Source organism: Ptiloglossa arizonensis, chromosome 3 (genome assembly GCF_051014685.1).
Source record: "Ptiloglossa arizonensis isolate GNS036 chromosome 3, iyPtiAriz1_principal, whole genome shotgun sequence".
NCBI classification, from domain to species: Eukaryota; Metazoa; Arthropoda; class Insecta; order Hymenoptera; family Colletidae; genus Ptiloglossa; species Ptiloglossa arizonensis.
Window position 1 is genome coordinate 28,138,839 of NC_135050.1, and position 21,868 is coordinate 28,160,706.

At 48.2% G+C, this 21,868-nt stretch overlaps 1 protein-coding gene across 3 annotated transcripts in view; it reads right to left on the bottom strand.

The window, feature by feature from the left end:
• Positions 1–20,560, bottom strand: part of LOC143144455 (homeobox protein abdominal-A homolog) — a 326,022-nt gene extending 305,462 nt beyond the window's left edge. For 2 of the 3 annotated variants that reach the window (XM_076306872.1, XM_076306873.1), the window contains exon 1: positions 20,343–20,560. The gene's annotated coding sequence lies outside the window, so the exon portion shown is untranslated. The remainder of the gene's footprint in view (positions 1–20,342) is intronic. The other variant, XM_076306875.1, reaches the window with a different exon arrangement.
• Positions 20,561–21,868: the final 1,308 nt, after the last annotated feature.

Here is a 21,868-nt window from a genome sequence, read left to right on the forward strand (position 1 = left end):
TGTTCGATGGAAAATTCAATAAATTTCGAGCAATACAAGTTTTACGTCACCTTCTTCGTGTCGCGAACATTCTCTCTCTCTCTCTTTCTCTCCCCGATCTACATTTACGATACTTTTTCGTTATCTGGTCGGGCTGGCGTTATTTTTAAACGTCGTCGTTTCATCGCTTTTCGATATATACTCGCGGAGAGGAGAAGAGAGGAACGTTCGATTAATTTTTCCCCGGTGGGGACCTCGTTGGTTCGTTTCGGGCATAAATTTTGCGCTCGTTTCCACGAGTAACGTCCGAGACCGTGACGGGGGAAAAGAAAGTTTCGAGAGGAATTCGAGATAACGGCGCGACGTTAAATTATTGCAACAATTCCGCGCCCGATGCAAACGTAAAATCTCGCCGTCGGACGGTTTCTCTGTCCCCCCTTCCCCTCCCGTTTCGTTCCCTCCTGTTTACCGTCGACTCGTTGATCCTAGAACGGGCCAATTACGTCACGAAATCGTATATTTTACATCGCCTAGCGCGTGTTCCGTTCGCGCGTAATATAGGGACGATTAACTTCACTTTCCGCGTCGCGACGGCCGTTTGCGTCTAGGAGAATACGAGCAACGAGACCGGATTCTGCGCCGAGAATATTTTCCGTCCAATTGGGCACGGTTGCAACGTTTTCGACCGACGCTCGACCAAATTCATTCCCTCTGTTCGCGAACAGAGTCGTCGGCGTTCGTTCGTTCGTTCGTTCGTTCGTTGCGACAGTTTCTGCGCTGTTTCGTCGACCGTGTTCCCAACGCGCATGCACCGACAATTCCGCTTTAGGTGCAACGCGGACGTATGTGCACCACCGCCCACCGATCGTTCACCGAGCTGAAACTTCCCTCCGTTTCCCGAAACGCTCGCGACGAGTTTTTCCGGGGACATTTCGACCAACTTTGGCTCAATTAGCGCGCTGAATTCCAACGTCAATTCCAACATCACTTCCCTCGGAATTTTCTTCGTAGATTTTCTTCTCGCTCCGTTTCCCGAAACGCTCGCGACAAGTTTTTCCTGGGACATTTCGACCAACTTTGGCTCAATTAGCGTGTTCAATTCCAGCGTCGATTCCAACGTCAATTCCAAAGTGGGTCGTCACTTCCCTCGGAATTTTCGTCATAGATTTTCTTCTCGCTCCGTTTCCCGAAACGTTCGCGACAACTTTTTCCGCGGACATTTCGATCAACTTTGGCTCAATTAGCGTGCTCAATTCCAGCGTCGATTCCAACCTCAATTCCAACGTCGGTCGTCACTTCCCTCGGAATTTTCTTCGTAGATTTTCTTCTCGCTCCGTTTCCCGAAACGCTCGCGACAAATTTTTCCAGAGATATTTCGACCAACTTTGGCTCAATTAGCGCGCTCAATTCCAGCGTCGATTCCCACGTCGGTCGTCACTTCCCTCGGAATTTTCTTAGTAGATTTTCTTCGTAGATTTTCTTCTTGCTCCGTTTCCCGAAACGCTCGCGACAAATTTTTCCGGGGACATTTCGACCAACTTTGGCTCAATTAGCGCGCTCAATTCCAGCGTCAATTCCAACGTCGATCGTCACTTCCCTCGGAATTTTCTTAGTAGATTTTCTTACCGGTCTATTTCACCGCAGCGTCTTTAATTCGGTGTTCGCGTTTCTGTGCACTCGTGGAACAACTTCGAGGTTAGGATATACCTCGCCATTGTACGGATTCTCGTATACGTACGGTATACTTTGATAGTCACGATAATAAGTTCGAGATCGGTCTTTTTATATCTTTTCCAAATTGTCGAACATGGATTTTTAAACGCTGAACAAGTATTTGAACGACTCCACGAGTTAGTGGATGAATTTTCCTAGAGGATATTTTAATTTTCAGCGTTCCTTGTTACAAAATTTGACTCCGGTGCACAGTTTCGGTACTTGTACGCGACAAGTGTGTCACGTATTCGTGCAAAGTTCATTGAAATTTACGACACGATTGCACGGTGCGACGAGTAACGGTATTTATATTAATAGTAATAGACGCGAGTAGGTTCTCGATTGGCCATCGGATAAATTTCGAATAGATTTCGCTTTAAATTCCAAGGAAGAAGTAATTATACGATGGAAGCATTCTGGTAAGTTTTCTCACTCGGTCGTCTTTGGATCTCTCAAACTCCAAAAACGAGTCAAAAGACTCGATCGAATTAAAAGCGACTACTTTATCAGCTGTTGTTCGTTACGAGCACAATAACGATATTTTTCGCGGATATGTTTAGCATCTATATGATTTCTAGCGACTGTGGTTCGATTCTTAAGGCGGAAAAAATCATTCGATCAATTTCGTGACTATCGTTCAAAGTTTTCGTTCGTTTAATTTCGACCTGAGAACTCATTCGTCGAAACGAGGTGTTTCCCTCATCGGTGGACCAGTTCTTTAGCATAAATCCGTGAAACGCGAAACCGAAAGAGTACTTTCACCCATGAACGTGTTCTCCATCGATCTTCCTTGAACTTTTTTAAAGATGCTCGAGATTCTTTAGAGTTGCTCGTTAAAAATTCGAGCAACGATAGAAACGACTGTTTCGCGTTTGCGCGAATTGACCACACCCCTTTTTTGTTCTGTTTGCGAGATTAGTCGATTTTTTGCGACGGTATAAAGTACAAGCGAGAAAAGATAACAAAAAGGGAAACGTATTAAGGTCGTCCCCGCGACGGAACCCTATCGGGACATGCAGTTTTACGGGCTTCCTTACGTTCGTCTATTACGCAAGACTTCTAGGTTTCACGATGGTTATCATTACAGGTCAACGGTCCACGAAATTGCACGATCCTCCAATTCCACGGAGCTTTCGGAACCACCGAGATTCTCTAGGTTGCCTCCCATCGATCCGTGTTGCGGTTAGAAAAGAGTCTCGTCGAACTCTCTGTTCTCCAAATCGCGTGAAACATCGCGCGGCTCGTTAAAAAAAAAATTATTCACGTTTGTTGCGCCTAGTATCGTATTCTCCAGCCTCTCGAAATAATTCGAGGGTCCGTCGATCGAGCACGAACAGAAGAAATTTCATCAAACGCTCGATTTGCCTCGCACGAATACCTTCTGGATATTCTGTACGATAAAATTAAAGAAACGTAACTTTCAACATGGAACTCGATGCTCCGAAAACTCGAATGCATCGTTCGTTTCATTGGTGAAAAAAATATTCCGACTCGTTCTCGCGAGTTGAATACGAGCGCGATCAACGATTGTTTCGTAAATTTTAAAATTCCTGTTCGCGACGATCGAACATTTCTCGCGTGTACTCGTCGGCAAGCAATCTTTAATTCCGTCTCGTGGAACTTACAGCCGTGTTTTATTTTTCATCGTTCGTTGCCCCTCCCCGTGAAAATAATCTCGAATATATTGTCCTCGAACGATGAAACTCCCGGTGCACGGAAGCGTTTCGTAGTTTCTGACTAACGCGTTAAAAAGCATCGAAGAGACACCGGCTGCGCTCGTATCGCGACTCGAAGTGTCGATCAAACTCGGTACTCGAAAGGTCTTCGCCGAACGCGTATCCGGGCGTCAATGCAACGATAATTAATGGCACCCGAGGAATGGAATTGCAGGTTCATCGGGATCCGTGCATTTCCCTCGTAGCTCGGCACGGCTGGCTGCGAGAGATCGTCCAATTCGGAGCCAGACATTCAGCCCCGGCTTCCAGCAGCTCTCATCTTTCTCGGAGTGTATTAGATTGGCTTCGAAATACGTGACCTCGCTCGAGAATCAGCCTCATTCCCAACCTTTCTCGTCTTCCCTTCGTCCTCGGGCTTCGTCACTCCTCCCACCACCCACGTTGACGCTTCCAGCGAACCGTCGTTGCAACCTAACCCAACCTTCCCGGAATACGTCCGTCCTCCCACCCTTCGCTGAGTCTTTGCCCTCACGGAATAGCTTTTCCCTTTTTTTTTTCCTACTTTTTTCCTTCCCTGCACGCCCTCTTTTCTTGCACGGTTTCACGAACAACGAACGACATGGCCGCCGCGAGAGAACACCGAGACTCTCTACCGACCCAAAAGGGAGTGGTTAACGAAAATCCGTGCGCCTCGGGACCCTCCCGATTCTCTCCTCGAACCTTTTTCTATTTCGCGACGACAACTCGGGGAGGATCGCGCACAATTTTCGCCTCAGGTTTCCTTCAACGCGAACGAAACACGGGCTGGAAGAGTTTCTCTTGCTTGAAATTTGATTCCTATTTTGTAGAGTTGCGAATCTTCGAGGAATATTCAGCTGCATTCGATGGACAGTAAACGTGCCTCGTGGTATCTCTTGGGTCCATTTTCGTAAGTTCCACACGGTAGAAAGCAATTATTAGCAACCGCGTCACGAAGCTGGCTACACTGTGCCGCGAATGCTTTTGCCAACGTGTCTAATGATCTAGCAACTATGCAGACACGAAGCACGCGAATGTTTACCCAACGACTGTCAGTACTCTCAGTGTCAAAGGGAAGAATATTTTTCAAAAATCTTGGCGTTTCCAAGTATTTCTGATGTAAACGTCGTTACGTACATTTTTACGAATATTAAAAGTGGCCGTGCGAGTACCGATACTTTTGGCGGCGATGGAAAGAATATATTTCCAAGTTCTATCTGGTGTTTCGAAGTATTCGTAACGACAAGGTTGTTGCGTAAATTTTTACAAAGTTAGTAAAGGCCTGCCAAAGTTTACGCGTTGAATACTAAACACGATTCAGCGATCGACTGTACCGGTATTTTTGGTATCGATGGAAAGTGCTCCAAATGATAAGATTGTTGCGTAAATTTTTACAAACATCAGTAGAGGCCCTGTGAAAGTTTACGCATTAAATATTAAACACGATTCAGCGATTGACTGTATCGGTATTTTTGGTATCGATGGAAAGTGCTCCAAATGATAAGATTGTTGCGAAAATTTTTACAAACATCAGTAGAGGCCCTGTGAAAGTTTACACGTTGAATACTAAACGCAATTCAGCGATCGATTGTATCGGTATTTTTGGTATGGATGGAAAGTGCTCTAAATGATAAGATTGTTGCGAAAATTTTTACAAACATCAGTAGAGGCCCTGTAAAAGTTTACGCGTCGAATACTAAACACGATTCAGCGATCGACTGTACCGGTATTTTTGGTATGGATGGAAAGTGCTCCAAATGATAAGATTGTTGCGAAAATTTTTACAAATATCAGTAGAGGCCCTGTGAAAGTTTACGCGTTGAATACTAAACGCGATTCAGCGATCGATTGTACCGGTATTTTTGGTATGGATGGAAAGTGCTCCAAATGATAAGATTGTTGGGTAAATTTTGCCAAACGTTAGTAAGAGCCCTGTGAAAGTTTACACGTTGAATACTAAAGCGATTCAGCGATCGACTATACCTTTGTTGTCGATGCAAACTATTCTCAATGATAAAGCTGTTGCGAAAATTTTGCCAAACGGTAGTCAGAGCCCAGCGAAAGTTTACGCGTAGAATACTAAACACGATTCAGCGATCGACTGTACCGGTACTTTAGTCGTCGATGAAAGAAAATATTTCTGAAAGATCGACGTTGCACAGAATTCTAGACACGGATGAATTAATCCCTGCCGCGTTGCGGTACGGGTGAGAGAACGGGCAAAGCGAATCTAGAAATGCACCGATATCCCAGTTTCTCGTACGTTTGCAATTCCGTGGAGCGGAATTCGGGCATCGGTATAATAGGTTCGCCCGAGTTTTCGGTTCTGGCAGACGGGATTAAATTGGAGGTTGCCGTAGCTAGGATCGGGGAGAATGGGCAGAGTTCCTCTTCCCGACCGGTTATAAAAGTTCGAATTTCATGCAGCTAGGTTGGTGCATTCGCCGCGTGCACGCTCACCGCCGCCATCGGTCGTAGTCGGCGGCGTGTGTGGGTTCGTGCGCGCGCACACGTCACGGGCACGTGTAAGTGTAACCCCGAAGTTGAGGTACCTAGAGGAACAAACTCGTTTCCAATGTGTGTCCGCGACCAACTCCTGTCTCTCTCGCCGCCAGATCCAACGAGCAATTCCTATGCCAACGACTTTCCGTAAAAACGTCTCATATCGTGAGACATTGTTAAATATATTACGCCATTGCCTTCTCGGGGCGCACCGCGTCGCGAGTGCAATACATATGTATGCGAGTGAGCAAGGAGAGGACCACGATCGTCGATACGGGATCACGTGCCTAAGGAGTTTTACAGTCCGGTGTGTTGATCACTGTCTAGACACAGTGGGTCCCTCTGACGCGGCGTCGTGTTTCCTCGCGCGAGCGCGCGAGTGCGAGTGTTGGTCTTGGTCCCCGGTCGTGCGGATTCCAAATTTTATCACGATTCCGTTTGCCTTACGGGGACCCGATCGATAGAACCCAGCCACGAGAACGGAAAAATTCTCTTCGTCGCGAAATTAGCTTGGCCGCCGTTATCCGTTCCGCGCTCCTCCCTTTTCTTACCTCGTCTCGCCTCGAGGAACCGTACGCGTTCGCCACCACCCCTTTCCCCCTTTTCCTTTTTAACGTCGTTTCGTCCGGCTCGACGAGTAATAATTGAATCGTCGCGGCCGCGATCGTTTCGATCCAAACTCCCCGGGACACGTATTCGCAACACTGTAGAAGGTAATGAGCGTTTAAAGATAGTATAAACTACGTCCGAGGGGAGTTAAGGTAAGACTGCAGCTGGCAAGAATCTCCGCTGATTCTCCGAGGGATATCTCTCTTCTTGCCTTTTATCTCTCGTCCCTCCCGACGTTCGTTCACCCTGCTCTTCCTATCTCGTCTCTCTCTTTTTCTCTCTCTCTCTCTCTCTCTTTCTCTCTCCCTTTTTCTCTTTCTCGTTCTATCCCGCTCCGTTCGAGGCGGGTCGGTGAAATTCTTGCATTTTCACAATCTCTCCAAGTTTTCATGTCTTCCTCCGAATATACTTGGCCGCTTCGAGTTTCCTTGGCTCGTTCCACGGGACTTCGGTCTAATGAGACTTCTCCAACGTCGCCCATCGAGATAGACGCATGGATGTATATATATATACGTATACGTACATAGTACATACCGCGTACATATATATGTACCCGGCCCTAAACCCTTCGGGTTACACGGCGCTGTACATAAACCCGAGCTGGTACACACAGGGACGAAACACACGGTCGAGGAGTGTTTGCGCGCACATCCCTTCCTACCTTCGAAGGTTTCTCTCTGGAAATTCGTCGACGACATTCTTGCCGATCTCCTCGCTCCGTCCCTCCGCCCCCCTGCCCGCCCCTTCGACGTCCACCGGGTTTTACGTAGCCAATCTTCGCGTCAACAATGTAATACGCTTTACGTCTCGTTGGAGGCGAATAAAATTTCGCAAACGAAACCCGTTCCTGATGAGAAAACTTACAAGAGGGCCGTTCGTTCGCTTTCCGGCCGTTGGAGCGGAATGCGCTTTTCCTTGTTTCAGGAGGAAATGGCGGACCTTGCTGCGGAACACCGTACGCGTATCGCGAGCTTTCAACCAACGAAAATTCGCAGTTTTCCTCGAAAGTTCTCCAAATATTCTCCACCAATTCCTCCAACCGCTGTTGATAGCTTTTTTCATTTGGATTCTCACAATCGCGCGCATGGTGAACGTTTGCAAATAAACAAAATCGTCAGAATCGGTCAAGTTGTCGCAATGGAGGTAAAACGTTCCGTGGAGATGTTGGTTCTTGTTCTCGAGCTATCGTTAAAATCTCTAAAATTCCTTAGATAAAAGTTCTTCGATATCCACCCTTGCGAATCTTTCGAGTTCCAAGGATTTCGGACAGGAAGTCACCGAAGGAAAATTTACAGCTTCTCGTCAATAGTTTACCAAATATTCTCCACGAATTCCTCCGATTGCTTTCGATAGTTTTTTTTCCATTCGGATTCTCGGGATCGCGCGCATCGTAAACATTTCCAAATGATCAAAATCGTCAAAATCGGTCAAGTCGAGGTAGAACGTTCCATCGAGATGTTGGTTCTTGTTCCCGAGCTATCGTTAAACTCTCTAAAATTCCTTACACCAAAGTTCTTCGATATCCACCCTTGCGAATCTTTCGAGTTCCATGAATTTCGGACAGGAAGTCACGAGATCCCCCTCGAGTTTAAAAAAAGAACCGTGGAAATAGTCGCGAGCACCGCGTGAATCTTCGGCGGGGAAGTCGAGGAAAAAATGGCGGACTGGAGGAATCCCGCGTAATCGTAAAGTCGTCGAAACCTCGAAAACCGCGGTACGCGTCGGGGAGGTGTACGATGCGCGCGAAGAAAGAAGAGGGCGAGACGAAGAAGATAAAATCGTCCTTGCCAGCGTCCCGACGCGATTCGCGGAGAAGATACGAGCCCGAAAGCATCGTCAATTTGTTCCGCGACGCCAACATTGCAACAAGTTGGACACCGCTAAAAATAATGAGGGGAAGTGAGGGCAAAAATGGTGATCAACAACTGGACGGGGAGCCAGCCGCGAAAAGCGTAAAGAAACTTCTTTACGATATCGCTCGCCGCGTTTTCGAGCGGAACGCGAGCGACTGGAGCCTCGCGCGGTTCGACGACGACTTCGATTTACACGCGCGACTCGCCCGAGCTCTCCTACGATTCGCGTACCTCCATTGGCCGGAATTCGCGCGCGATTCGCGGACAGGTTGCCGCCACGACCGGATAAAAGCTCCGATAAATAATCGTTGTGCCGAGACGCTCGTCTTTCGAGGTGCGTACCGGTCTGGCTCCGAGGAATTGTTAAATAATTCCCAAGCCGTGTCCACAGGGTGCCTTGAGATATCGCGAACGATTCTACGAATAGAAATCTAGAAATCAAAATAATATGCAGAGATGTTCGTACGAGAACACATCGAACTTTTGGTGCTAGAAGAACGACGAAGAACGAAGAAATTTGAAACGCAACTGCTCTTCTTCGTAACGAGTTCGAAGAAGATTGTAAATTGTGAATCTTTTCGTCGATTTTCTACAATTTCCTTGCGACTATACGGCCAAGGATTTCCGTTTCTTATTTCTAACTCTACCGAAAGTTACAAGATCAACGCCTAACGATGGTCCGGTTGCGAGACAAATACGTCTTTACTACTGTAAATAGAACTTTTACGACGCAGATACGAAATCTTGACCAACATCGAAATAACCTTTCTCAAAAATTCTGATCGCTAGATCAAAACCCAACCAGAGACGTTCTCGGCGTTCTTGTTTACGAAAACACGATCTCTTTCGATGTATTTAAAAATTGTTTAAAATTTCGCGCGAAAGGAGAATTATTTATCGGAGAAACCCGATCGAATATTCTAGATACCGAACGAGTCGATTATGGAACTTACCGACGCGGTTTGGCCGGAAAATCCTCTGGACGCTCCGTGAAGTCTCGATTCTCGTCGTCGAGCAGGATGCAGGGCTCGTAAATGGCGGTGCGGGTCGAATGCAAAATTCCTTCACGGATCGGTAAATCGTCCGAAGAATCGTGTTCGAAACGGACGCGCGCGAATGGAGAAACGAGCGGGCGAATTTTAGTTCTCCCTTGGTTTCGTCACCGTAAACGGGGTTATTTCTTCGAGCGTGTAGCGTTTTTCTGGCGCGCGTGTGCGTTTTCACGTCGGACGCGAACCGTAAAGAGGACACGTCGGAGAAACAGCCGAGGAAAAAATAAGCGAGCGAGCGATCGATGCGCCGGAAAGGATCGATGCGCGATGAAAGCGCGATCGTAACCGAGGCGAAACGTCCACCGCGGAATCGACGTCATAAGTTCCGAGAAGAATCGAGATACGGATACGGTCGATCCCTCCTCGAAACCGGCAAACGGTATCGCAAAACTATCCACGATTTTCCTCTCTTGGAAATAAGTTGTCGAAGCATCGTATTCAAAAGACGATTCTGTCCGTGTCCAGCGAAAAATCGACGAACGAGGGACGAACGATTATCGTAAACTTCGGATACCTCGTAGTTCGATGTATCGAAAAAAGGAGGAATTACGGAGGGAGCCAATTATTGTTAATGTCGCGAACAACGGAAGATAAGAACGAAGAAGGGAGAGAACAATGAAACCGGGTGGATACTGTCGCTTCGTTAGGGCACGGTTCTTTGTTCGTTCGTAATTGAAGCTAGATAAATCCAGAAATATTTTATTCCTCGCTTACGCCACGAAACTGACAACCGTGGGAGAAACCTACCAAGGGGAAGAACTTTGCGCCTTAAGTGCATCGTATAACCGCTGTTTTCTTTCGACCTTTGACGCGGCACTTGAAATCCTCTTCTTAAATCCTCCCTACCTATCTACCTACCTCCCTCCCGTTCGTCTTTCGCGAAATTAATCGTCGGTTCGCTCGGTGATCGGTGTTTCTCTCAAAGTGAACTTTATCTCGTTCGTGAACGTTCGTGGCACGATCGTTTTCGATTTTCGAGAGTCCGTTTAAATTCGTCGATTCGACCGCGTAATTTGCGTTGTACATACAATTCGATTTTTATAGACACTCGTAGACAACGACTCGTTGTTTACGCGCGCAGGGTGTATCTGCGATTCGATATTACGCCAGTGTTTCGACAGCGACAGTTGTCGAGGAACGTTTGAAAATTCGCGAAAGAATCGTTACTATTTAGACGCGAACGAGTCTAGTCCGAATACGGTTGTAAAAAGTGTTAAAGTTTGAGGACACGTTCCGAGGAAAATAAAATCGAACTGGACGTTGTTCCCAGCCCCCGGAGCGAATCAACCTTCCGCGAACCAATTATCCTTTGTACGAAATAATTCTAGAGAAGCGCAAACTGCTCGGCGCGCAGGTGTAGATAATCACCCGGTAATGATCGCTCATGCATATGTAGGCCGCAAAACGGAAGAGTTATTTGCGAGCGTAGAAGCTATTTTTTTGCGCGGGAAGAAGCGCGCACCTACGCGGCGATGTGTGCGCGAATAATTTCATAAATCGTTGGCGCCCATTAATTACACGTGTTATATGTTAAATAAATTCGCGATTATTACCGGGCAGCACGAGATAGTACACAAGTAATGGGACGCAAATTTGAATTGAAATCTGACCTACGTACGAACCGTACTCGCGAGTTAACAACCTGCCCTTGTGGGATCCCGGTGTCTCGTTCGCGATTCTTTCGATTAGAGCGGGGAAATGGAGCACGATACAAAAACGAGTTGTAAAAGTTAGAAACTTCGTAAAATCTGTTAGAAAACTTAATCCATTTTTAAAAGTAGAAGACATCCGCTTGATAAAATTACAAAGCGGAAATATCGCGCGTCGCGAATCAAGTCTGTTACTCGAAGTGTTAACGATGGTTTATATCAAGTAAACGCGGTGCAATGTGTCGTAACTCGACGAATCAAATTTCCCAGAGATTCGTCTATTGGATTCTACGATACAAATCGAATTCGAAGATGAAATACACGATCGAGGTACAGTTGAAGCGATCGATGCGAGCTCTACGATCTTGGATATCATTCTTATCGATTTTCATCAGTTAGACGATCTCTGAGACGCGAAAATTCATTCGTAACTCGAAACCTGGACCAAACTCGGACCGAGTGTTTCCTTGAACGCGAAACTGTGTTGCTCCTCTCGCTAGACCTCGATCGAACTATCGAAATCGATTAAAAGGACACGGTTCGCGGCACTCGTCCATTGATAATTCCACGGTTCAACGGAACGGTAATTCGAAACGCGGTGTTTCTCGGCTCTTTCGAGGCGAATTCGCAGCCTTAACCGCGAAACGAAAAAGCCAGCGTTCCCGATCGTACGGTCGTTCAGGAAGGTTAGTTTCGCGAAAGACGACCGTGATCTCGTTTCTAACAGGAAAGCAATCTAGCGGTATCGTCGAGAAGACCAACGGTATCCTTCGACGTTAAATGGTTAGACGAGGTATAAAAAAAAGGGTTGTCGTTTTTCTTTTTTCTTTTTTTTTGCCTTCTTGCCTCGAGGATACCGTCTCCGGAAAAAGGACGTAACTCGAGCGAGCGGGCGAAAGGATCGTCGAAGAATTTTTTTCGCTGCAAACTTTTTCGCGTCGCCCTTTATCGCCCGCCATTGCGCTCAGGTAAGCGCCGTGCCTTTACATAGCATCTCGGCGAGTTACCGTTAACATTTTTTTCTTTCCACAGAAATTCTTTCGTTAGGAACAGCGAGCTCCGTCGATTTCTCGAAACGTTGAGCATCGAACGGGAATACCGAACGACTCGAGGAGCAAAAACGAGAGACCCGAGTGCCTGGCACGGCTCGCGACGAAAGATCGCAGAAGATACCGAGGAGTTCGAAATCTTTGCGCGTCGAGGCTATCGTGGAAAATTCTGTCAAATGGTATCCAACGTAACTTCTGTCGTAAAGTTCCGGACTTCGTTCCGAATCAGCGACTAAGACGCGAAGGAATTATGCAAGGTGTACGTAGCTATTAGTCGAGAGTAATAAAATCTCGTCGTGCTTTATACACCCGAGTACGTACAACAAGACACTCTAGTCGACGAATTTGCAAAAACCTTGCTCGCGAATTTTTACTACTCGCGACCAATAACTGCGCGCCTGAATCTCGTTCCGTAAGTATTTCTTTACAATGCAAATTTACTCCGAATTATCGCAGCACTCGGTGTATCGTTCTTCGTACTTTGATTCGTGGAATTTGGTTGTAGATCCGTATCGATTATCTTTGCGGAGGAGGACCAGAGTGAATCGATCGAGGTGGACCGATATCGAAACGCTCGCAAGGATGTCTCGATTCGATTGCTTCGCGATGTGAATAAATAAACATCGAGAAGCGAGACCGAGACGATCCGTGTGCCGAGCGTCTCGACGAGGAATGATAAAAGATCGGGCACGTCGGATGTTCGGCAAAACCGGGACCCTCCTATTGGAAGAGACGCGGAAGGTGATCTCAAGGGTGGGACGAAGAGGAAAAAAGGAAGTCCACGTTGGTTGGGGGACGAGAAAAAAGAAGCGGGGAGCGGAGGATCGAACAGCGTGGGCGGATAGGTCACTGGAAAGTTTACTCGATCTTTCTCGAGAATGTGCAACGAGCATCGTCCAAGCGTGTTCGCACCGCGCCTCGGTGTGACGGACAATCGATAAGGAGATCCTCGCGACGCCGAGACCTCGATACGCTTGCTTGTAAATTTTCGAACGAACCGCTGGAACTTTTAGTCGCGGTTAAAGTAGCTTCGAGGGTCTCGAACTTTATAGTTATCCCTACCGAAGAATTTCCTTACGTTCGTCTCGTGCAGGTATTTTCGTTCGTTACGCGTTCGATCCGTATTCGCGGGTGACTTTGAATACGCGGAGGTTCGAAAAGTATCCGTTCATCGTCCATTGTCGAAGAAATCTCGAGACTCGAAACTCAACGAAAACACGGAGCGCTTTCGAGACTTGCGTAATTCTCGAGACTCTGAATCGCAAAGTTGTAAAGATACGCGTTAACTCGGTGATCGGGGATCGCTACGAATACACGGAGATTCGAAAAGTATCCGTTAATAGGTGATCGTCGAAGAAATCTCGAAACTCGAAACCAACGAAAACGACGCAGAGTACTTTCAAGACTTGCCAGATACTCACGTAATTCTCGAGTCGGTCGATCGCAAAGTTCCAGTAACGCGTCTCGACTCCCGAGCGATCGTGTCCGTGAGAAACGTTAAACCCTTTCGATTCGTTATCGATTTCCTCGACTTCCGTCTACTGCAGCGAGCCAGAGCTCGTACAACGGCACGCTCGGAACGTGTCTCGCGACGCGATGGTATTTCGTATCGACTGCAAAGACGGTAACGTTGCCACGAGACACGTCGCACGAAGTAATGTATCCGACTAGCACTCGCTCGAACATACGGGTACTTTACGATCGTCGATGAATACCTCTTATTGTTTCCTTTTTATCGGCAAGACGGTTCGAAGATCAAGCGCCGCGACGATTAATATTGCGAACGCTCCCGGCACGTTACGTTTACCTTGCGTGAAAATATTTGCATATTTTTACACAGTTGCGACACGAATAATTAACGACCGTGCGCGAACCTACGATCGCTCCTGCAAAGTCATTAGTGGAGGAACGAGTCAAGAACGCGCGAGTTTCCATCCCTGATTCGAAACCCACCGAGATTCCGAACCGTGACGAAAACATTGACAAGTGCGCAACTGGCTCTCTCTCTCTCTTTCTTTCTTTCTCTCGATACTCGAAAGCAAGTACCCATATCGAACCCTGGTAAGTTAATAGCGGGATAAGTTATTAACCGGCGAGCCGTCCGAGAAAAATGGGCCCGTCGACACTATAAAGTACGTTCGCTTATCGCGGACACGATCGAGGTCGTCGATGATCGAGAAACATCGACTACCCTCGGGACCAATTACGCGCACCGTGAACGTTCTTCGACTTTCGATTATTCCATAATTAAGGATCCACCTTCCGCGGCTCGTTCGCCGCTTGGTATTTTATTATCTCGCGTCGACGACGAACCACCGTTGCCCACGACCGTCGAGATACCATCGGGAACGTGTCCACTGAATCGACCACTTTATCTCGATCGTGTTTTAACGTCGATCATCCTCACCGTGCTCGCGGATCCGGACGACGAATAATTTCCGAGCGCGAGCCGACTCGAGGGATTAACGCTCTTGGCCAGGGATTTAATTCGCGACTCGCGCCACACTCGAGTGTTCGGATTCCCACGCGAACAAACGCCCCGTAGTTCGAAACACGATGGAACGACGATAAGAAATCCCCAAAGATCGATTACGTTCGAGAGGATCGAGTACCGTACAATATCTACTTCTTCGCGGTGTCTTTTTCGCTGGATCACCGAATCTCTTCGAGAACGTTTCTCGAACCGTTCGTAAATTCGACGAAAGCGAAATTTACGGTGGATTCGAAGCTTCGGGTTCGAAACGTTCGAGTTCGGGCTTACGAGTTACCTACGTTCAACCAATCCTATCTTGGGAAACAAAAACAGTCCCTGCTCGTTTCGAGGCGCGTTGGGGAGAAAGACTCGTGTTTCGACTCGTCCCGGGCGCACCACCCGAGAATAATCTAATTGGACTTTGAAAAGCGACACCGATCGTTTCCTCTGGTACTCAAGGATCTTTCGCTCTCGATTTTTCCAAAGACGAACCGTACCCGTTTCTTCCTCCTATTGCGAGAAACATTTCTTCGGCAACTACGATCGTTACCCTCTCTACGCGAATAATACGTTTCGTACACAATCGTCCTTGTAACGGTTTACTGTCTCCGAGCTAAGCCTATTTTTCGTAAACTCTTCGTTAAAAGTTACAAAGAAACAGTACCGGTTCGAGCGATAAATTCGATTGTCCGAGGGACGATCTCAGTCGCGTCGAGGGCCGTAATCTTCGTCGTTGGCGTTCCGTTGCCGTGATACGGGGATCCAAGCTCGATATTACAAGGCGACGAGTTAATTAGCGGTAAAAGACAGCGGTCGCGTAACTCTAGCGGCATAGTCGTCGGGTATCGGTGGTGGCGTCGCGTTACATATTCCCCGGGCCCGTGTAATTTCTCCCGTGGAAGAGGCCGAGTCTCGCAATAAAAGCCGAATACGCGGCAACCACGGCGAGAGATGAAACGGTGGACGCGCGAGGAGCGGTCTCGGTCTCGGTCTCGGGCGGGGAATAAGAGAGACCAGGTGTACGGTGGAGACGCCAGCGGATGGAAACGTTGTTAGAAGGACCACCGCGTCGATGGCGGTGGGCCAGAGGGAGGTTACCGCGGCAACGACGCTGCGGTTAAAGTTTATTCGCGCCGTGACAAAATATTTCGCTACGAGCGGGGCCACCGTTCACCCTGGATTACGCGGCGAGGACATTGTACCGGCTAAAATCGTCCGGCTATCAAAACTCGGCTCGCTGCTCCGCTCGCATACCACGTCGGTAGCTAGCACGAGGTATGCCGCGAGAAACTAGACGAGACGGCACACCCGAACGATCTTTATCCGCTTCGAAGGGCGACCAAGAAACGCTCGCGTGACTCCGCGATCGTTCCACCCGGCCGGACGACAAACTAACAAACTGTACGTGTATACGGCCGTACCGTGATCTCGACGTTTTGCTCGCGTCGCTTTATCGCGGGAACCTCGCGCGGACATTCCCTGCGCCCACCGATCACGGTTCTCTTATCTCGCGCGAGTCCAGGGTGAATACCGAACCTTTCTAGCCGCCGCGTTCGAACCGCGTAATCGATGGAACGTCTTTCGTCGGAAGCGCGTCGGCCTGGCTCTCGATAAGTAAATGCTTTTCGGGTGATATAATAAATATTACGTTCGATACAGAGTTACGTATCCAGGCCCAATTTAGACGAGCAAGTTTCGGTGAGATCTGTCTTCACATCTGTCTTGTATCGGTGTCTTTGGAGCATCGATTGGGTAGAGTTTTTTCTTAGATTATCCTCTTTGGGTGGTTTCTACTAAGAAATATATTTCTGAGGCGATGATACAGAGATCCGTGTTGGACATCGTACACGTAGGTTGCAAAAGATTGTAATTTGTAATGGGAAAACGTTTACAGGGAAATAACTGTCCAGGGTAAGAACACTTTGCTCTCGCTCGATGATAAACGCGCACGTTTGGAATTCTACGGCCAGATGATGGTTCGAGAGCTCGATCGCGAGGCCGATTCGATGAAAATTTTGTTAAATGTTGCAGAAATATGGAACACGATCCTCGGTGGGAACGCTAACGCGGGAATTTGCATTTCAAAATGGCCGTCGTTACGAGAACGACGTCGACGCAACGTTCAATTTATCGGCGAACAGGTTTCCATTGCAGCTTTGTCGGAATTTATGTCAATAGATAACGCACACATCGTCGACCTATTTCTGTTCCACATCGTGCAGTTGTACGCAAAGGCCGTACCGTTTCTTCCGCGCAGGTGGTTTTACATTGTTAACAATGTACTTTCGAAGCACGATATTGTTACACTTTCCGCATAGCTTCGCATCGTCAGACGTATCGACGAATTTTCCTAGGAATGTTCTCGGAGCTCCTGCAAAAGTGAACCTAACGACCTTGAAATCAGTGAACGTAATCATAGTATTCTACTATGTACACCTGTGGAAAAAAAGAATATCTTATCTTTGAGTAGATATATAGATATATAAACGCTTTGCTCTGAATTATAAATATTTCTTTTTCATATTAAAAACACGAATATTTTTCCGATATTGGAAAACATATTTCTACAACCAGGTACGTCCACATTTTTCTGTCCTCAAGGTGATACGATATTACGTTCTTTTCGATAATTAATTTTAACGCAGATGCATTACAACCGCGAGTCTCTTTCGCAATTTAAATACGAATTGAGCCAGTAGCTATCGCTATTACGTTACCATTCCCGCGAGAAAAGTATTTACTAACGTTCGTTTCGTTTCTCTGTATTTTTAGCACACTTTCGTCCCGTTGCAACACGCCCCGAGCGAGTGCTGGATCGAAAGAAAAAAAAAAACGAAGACATCGCTGGCAGGGAGGATTCGATTTTCAATTTCCATCACGTCAGCCTCGCGCAACGGAGCTTCCGTTCGATTACGATCTTTCGTCGTCTGGTTCGGTTCTCCACCTTCGTCGGAAATCATCCTACGGTCTCTAATGTCGAAACTAATAAAGCGGACCTTGAAATAACGACACCGAGCCTCCTCGTGTAATAAAACGTCGTCGACGACGACGCGGTCGTCGCTGATATTTGTAAATTATACAGTTACGATCAACGAAACGTCGTAAAGTTCGTATCGTCTCGTTTCGTTCTTTGCACCTGTCCGAATAAAAACTACCCCGCCCTATGAGCGAGATTCGCCCGATAAATTGGGACACGGTTTATAATTGTAGTCTCGCGAGCAACGGAATAAGAGCCCGTTTATACCCCCGCTGGATAATTTCATTAACCAGCGGGTTTCTACATTTTTCTTCCCCCCTCGTAGAAATTGCAAACCTCGCTGGACTCCGTAACGAGACGTTCCAGCAGAGATTACCCACCTGGCGTCGCGAGGACGAGCGGGTACCAGGGAAAAGCAGAAACGCGCAAGACGAAACGAAAGGCTGCGCGACGCTCGTTTCGTCTTGCGGTTCGCGCGACCGCGGGAGAGTTTCGTGCAAAGAAAGAAAGAAGGAAAGAAAGAAAGGAAGGAGAAAAGAAATGATAAAAAAGAGAAAGGAAAACGTTACCTCCGACTTTATTTTACGTACCAACTGGCCCTGAATGTCAGCTGCTACAACGTTGGACGTTGCGCGCCGCGTACGACACACCGCGGCATAAATCTCTTCGGATACGCGGTTAATTGTACCATCGCGATAAATCAAACGATCAGCGGGAGACCGTAATTACCCGTATGTGGACAATGATAAATCAAATGTAAAGACGTAGAATCGTAAAATGTAATAGCCAAGCGGGTTATGAATAATCCGGTAAAAGTGCACGACGCGCGGCTCTCGACCCCCTCTGATCGCCCTTAACGAAGATATTTGCGCTAGGAAAGAAACGATTCGACCGTTTCGCGCGTATCTTGCTTCTTTTCACCGTGAAACTCGATACGTTTGCGCGCAGCTCGTGGAATAGGTCCAAGATAGGATTAGACGCGAGTTCGTTTGGAAAATGGCCGCTCGATCGGTCGCGTCGAGCCTCCTCGTCTCCGATAAGTGTACCCCGATTTCGCGAGTGTTCTCGATCGTATCTCGTTCGATCGTTGTTGTTTCGAATTCACCCGGGAGAACGTGAATTATACGCGGAGTGCAAGGTGCTCGTAAAGTGTTCCTATTCCATACTTGTGCGAAGTAATTGCAATTGTATAAAGTGCGAATGCGAATTGGAGGTCTCGGTTGCTCCGATTGAACGTCTTCGAACGTTTGTGCGCAAAATAAAAATAAAAGAAACGTATCTATCGTTGGTACGCGAGCGAACGTAAAAGTATAGGTATTTAAGAGAGTGGAGGGTGAAATTATAAATTATAAAGGGGATCAAGATACTAAGGGGGGACGTAACATTGGGAGTAATTTTTGTTCTGTCGCGAAGCATTGTGTTTACTTTCGTGAAGGTGATCGCGAACTCACGGCCGAAAATGTTTGGTGATACGTACGAGGGAACATGACTGTTAAAATTATTTCTACTGTTACTCGAAATTTTGAAAAGTCAACGAGACGCTTGGAAAATTATACAAGGCGGAGCCAAGGGACCAAACGAACGATATTTTAATTTTTTTATCCCACTCTTGGATTCATCCAACGAAGATTACGAGCGTGGACAATTCACGGGAACGAGTAACATCTACCGTGGACAACGCGATGGTGTAAATGCTCCAGGATGTGCTTCGAAATGTTGCTGAATGTTTCCAACTGGACATGAACATTCGATAAGCGTCGCGCCAATCTCTGCTCTTAATTGTTATCGAACGGTAACGTTCTTTCGAGCATTTTGTTCGAATCGTTTCGTTTCGGTTCTCTTTACCGATGAAATGGAACATTGGTCCATAATACAGTGAATTGAAACTATAGCGTCACGATGAACGCTTCTAAAACAATGTATCTCGAAGAGAAATACTTACACGAGTATGTACAGTCCTAATAAAGTTTCTGTGTACACGTAACGTAAGGTAGACCGAAGAATTGAAGGAAAAACTCCGTTTCGTACACAAGCATCGTAACGCGTGTCACCTGTGGTACGTTTACCAAATTGTTTGTCGACAACGCAAATCGTACGGGTCGTAACAGTGTTCGAGAGACATTATCGTACAACGATTACATCTTGAAATCGTTACTTCTATTTTCAATGGTTCGTCGAACGTTGTCACTTTACCGCGTTAAGAACAAAGTCGATACCGTGGTGACGGATCTACCACGAAACCAACTTCTGTTTCGAGTCCTCTAGAGTTCCTTACTTGTTGATCTCTCGATTCGACATTTACTCGTTTTCGAAGAAGGACGTAGCTCGTGCGAACAACGTCCTATTATCGATTCGATTCGAAGCATTCTTAAACCGATCGTTGCCTACCGGTCGAATCGAACGGGAAATATTGGATCGTTTCGGTGTTAATTGTTCTCTCTCCGATACGATCGTTTTCGTAACCCAACGAATACAGCAACGGGTAAACGATACGACGATATTTACCCAAGGATAACTCTCGTGGCGTATCGGAGCGTCTCGAAATATCGTGGCCGGGGCATCGGTCGAATTGTAGATTCTAGATTCATCGGTGTGTTCGCAAAGAGGAACGAATAGTTTACGGAGAGACAGTGTTCCGGGTATCCGCGGTACGAAATTAATCGGTGGGTTTAGCGAGCGATAGGTGCAGCCCCGGACAAAAGATTTACTAGGTAGAGACGGTCGTCGTAAAAGGCAGTCAGCGATCGGATATCTCGCGGCGCCATCGCGAGGAGTTTGCCCTAACTACTCACCGTGCTCTCTCTCTCGGCCGTTCGCTCGAAATCGTCGTACACGTCGAGCCCACCGAGGTCCACGCGCGTTCCACTCTGTCGGCGGTGTCGCCGCGACTGGGTTTAACAAACGAGCGACGAGTGACGGAAGCTTACTCTCGGAGTTTCGATCGAGGCCGATGAACGAGCGTAACACCGGTGCGTCCTGTCCGCGGTTCGCGATCACGACTCGGAACATCGCGGCCGCAACCGCGCGACATCGGAGACGAAAGAGCGACTAAAATGGTCACGTGACACGCGTTTCACGCGCCGCTCGCGTTATCGCCGCTCCCCGTACACCTAAACCCCGCCGGAATACAATTCGAGACGACGCGCTCGTTACGACGTCTCCCCGTCAGCCTATCGGAAGCGCGCGTTCGCGAATCGCGCAACGGCCGTTCGATCGAGGAACCTCGATTAGGTTATGTGCGTCGTGTTTCTCGACGGTTCGAGGACACGAGCCGGGGGACATCGATCGGATCGACGCGTTCGTTTCTTCGTTCCTTCGTTCGTTCGTTCGTTCGTTTGTCGGTTAGACGCGGACCTTGAGAATCCGCTCGCAACCTTTGCATACGTGCGCGTGTTTTCATCGAGGAACGCGATGCTTCGTCGATACGTTGGAGTGGGGAGGCTCGAGAGAGAGAGGCAGATGGACAAAGGCCGAAAGGGACTCTCTCCGAGGAGGCGAGCGGATCGATGACAAGACGAAGCGGTTGTATACTGACCTGTGCGTGCGAGCCGGGAGAAAATTCCAACGAGAGTGGTGCATCGCTCGGTCGGGGAGATCGAGCCGGTCACGTGGTCTCACAACACGCGCGTTGCCAACCTCGTCGAGAGCGTAGAGGCCGCTGGGCGGCCGGGCGTTCGGGCGCGCATGCGCCCTGTACCAGAGCCACACTCACTCGCGATCGCGACGCTCGCGCGACAGAGGCCGCGAGCAGCGGGCAAGAATTTTCCGCGCGCGCGTGCCACCGCGGCCCTCCCGCGTGCTGCTGCCGATGCTGATGCTGCTGCTGCTTCTCCTCCACCGAAATTTAACGAATCCCTCGATCGACCCAGCGGCGTGTCGCCGCTCGAACTGCTCGCGACTCAATCCCCGCACAGTTCCTCCTCTTCTGTCCTCGCGTGCACGCGTGGACCCGGCGAACAACGACCGTGGATATCCCCCGTAAACGAATCCGCGCGCTGCTCCGATCACGCACGGGGACCGAGCCGCTCGCTTCGATCTCCGTTCCCTCGAAATGTATGCCCGCGTACGCGAGGACTCGAGCGCGACCTGGCTTCGCCTATTACGCGACGAGTACACGCGACGCTCGTTACCGATCGAGACTCGCCAGAGGGGGATCCCCGTTTTCGTCGTTCGTCGACGAATCTCCGCGCGCTCTCCCGCGTCGACTTTCGTCCCGTCGAAGAGATCTTGCCGCCCGTAGGTGGTGCGCTCGTTTCGGTCCTAGGTAAAAGGTAACGCCGTCCGAAGAACACGCCGGAGAGAACTCTCCTCCCCCGCG